Below are 2,252 nucleotides of genomic sequence, written 5' to 3'. Positions count from 1 at the left end.
GATGTATCTTCTGGAGCCTCTTGTTCGTGGACGATGTTCACAGTCGTGCAGACTGAGAGTTATCGCTGCCACTCATGGGCCTGTGCATCTCCTTCAAGTGCGCATCGCCTACTTCGGCTGCTTTACCTAGTGCATCAGCTGTGCTCCGCGTTTACTTATTGGGTTAGCAAACAGACCACTGCCAAGGGCTCATCGATGCGTCGTTCACCGAGAGATAACAATGTCTACCCGCTCGGCGGTACTGTATCAGCGGCCCACAATGTGGTTGTCGCCGTTCTTCATCGACCGGGGGGGTGTTTTGCACAATGTGGTTGTCGCCGTTCTTCATCGACCGGGCGGGTGTTTAGCCGCCACAGTCCCTACAGTCCGAAGCTTCAATTTAGGTCTCCTTGTTGTCAGCTGGAAGGCGTGCCAGTCGGGACAGATGAAGGCATGATACGACTCGGGCACGTAGTGGTCGGGAAACCAACGGGGCAGACCTCTTGGGACCGTACAATGTGATTTATGGAAAGGGCCTTGGACACCATCTCCCGCAGTCAATTCTCAAATGCGTCACCTGCGGTCTGACTTGCCATATGCTGAGATATTGGTGCCCGCATTTGCTTATGCTGAGGATGTACCATCCGTGGCTGGTTTGAACCACCTCAAGCTATCCTGTACTTCAATTTTATCCTTCGACATGCACCGGTGGCAAAGGCACTTTCTCGAGTCAACACTTGCCATGTGAAACTTGTGGAACTGGCTCTGCTGGACGGGAATCGTACCGGTCACGGATAAGCAAAACTCTCCATGGCAAGGCCAGTAGTACTCGAGGCCAAATAATTTTCAGCCAGATCTGAATATATGTCCAAACGACGATGTCGTCTACCTGTATACAATAAGCCATTCGCAACGATGTCTACCTGTATACGATAAGCCATTAGGAAGGGCCTCCTACATCTGTGGCCGATATGGGCGCAATCGATTCCAACAGTACCATCCGTGGTATGCCGCGATAGTATCAGTCTCAAGCCAAACGGATGTCACGTTTACGAGGGCATAGAAGCAGCCGTGGCAAACGGCACGAGCCGGAAATAAGGATAGGCAAGGCAAAACCGAGATGGACAGTACCTCGCGAGATTAGAAACAAGTGTGTCCGACTGGGCTGGACTTCGAAGGACATTAGTGGAGAGCATCGAAGTGTGTTTGGAGTCTTTGATGGAGCGGGTCGCTTCTGTCGCCGAGTTGGCGTGGAATCACCCTCCTCCGAATCAATAGAACACAAAGCTATTAAATATTATGAGAGGTTTAGCGGATTGTCACCTATTGAAGTTGGGAGTAAAGCGTTGCAGCTTTTGATGGCAAAGAAGTAAATTGTTGCACCTTTTGATGGCAAAGTATGGAGCGACCTCGGGGCCCGTGGAGATATAGGCCTAAACTATATTCGCCACGTTGCAAAGGATACCATTATAGTGATGGCTGTCACGTTATGAAACTCATTGTTAACTAATCTTGCTCATAAAATTCATTATTCTTTTCTGTCTTCCAGAAGGATTCATGTCATTTATCTTAAGTTAAGAAGACTTCCCAGCCTCTCAAACTCCTGATGTCAATGATTTTATGACATCCAGCAATTACGCCAAGTCTGCTTGTTCAATCAACAGAGGCAGCCTTATCCGAACAGCTGTTTCGCTGCTCCTTCGCAGCTGTCATTGCAAGCTGTTGGTACGAAACTCCGTAAAATTTACAAGCTGAGGTACATCGCCCAATGTACTGTGGGGCTTGTTTCCTGTCGTCCCTACTTGGCTTGTGTCTTTCTGAGGTTTGCAACAGTGACATCTATAGGCTGCTGCTTCACTCTGGGCTGCAGCTTACTTGGTCTCAGGCGATGTATGAGTTGTCCCAATCATGTCGCAACGACTTTCCGTCGTGAAGACTTCGAAATCGCCATCACTTGCGCGTTGCTACTTGAATATGACGTGGCAACCCTCCTACTTGACAAGTCCTGGGATAGTGATGGAGACCCATATGGAAGAGCGACCGGGGACCTTAATACCTAGACCACTGGTCGCAAGCATGACATTGTGGTGTTAGCATCCTTATCTCATATGGGCAAAGCCAAGGCTGCAGCTGCAGTGGCTAGTATGCGATCGAGTTACATGTGATCCTATCCTGGACTTGTAGTGGTATGCCTTTTCATTGCCGCGATGGGTTTTTTTTTGAGACATTTTCTAGGGAAGGTGTTAACAACGGCTTCAACTGCACCTCGAGAA

Source organism: Metarhizium robertsii (genome assembly GCF_000187425.2).
Source record: "Metarhizium robertsii ARSEF 23 chromosome Unknown MAA_Scf_17, whole genome shotgun sequence".
Classification (NCBI taxonomy): Eukaryota; Fungi; Ascomycota; class Sordariomycetes; order Hypocreales; family Clavicipitaceae; genus Metarhizium; species Metarhizium robertsii.
This window is presented reverse-complemented; position numbering follows the sequence as displayed.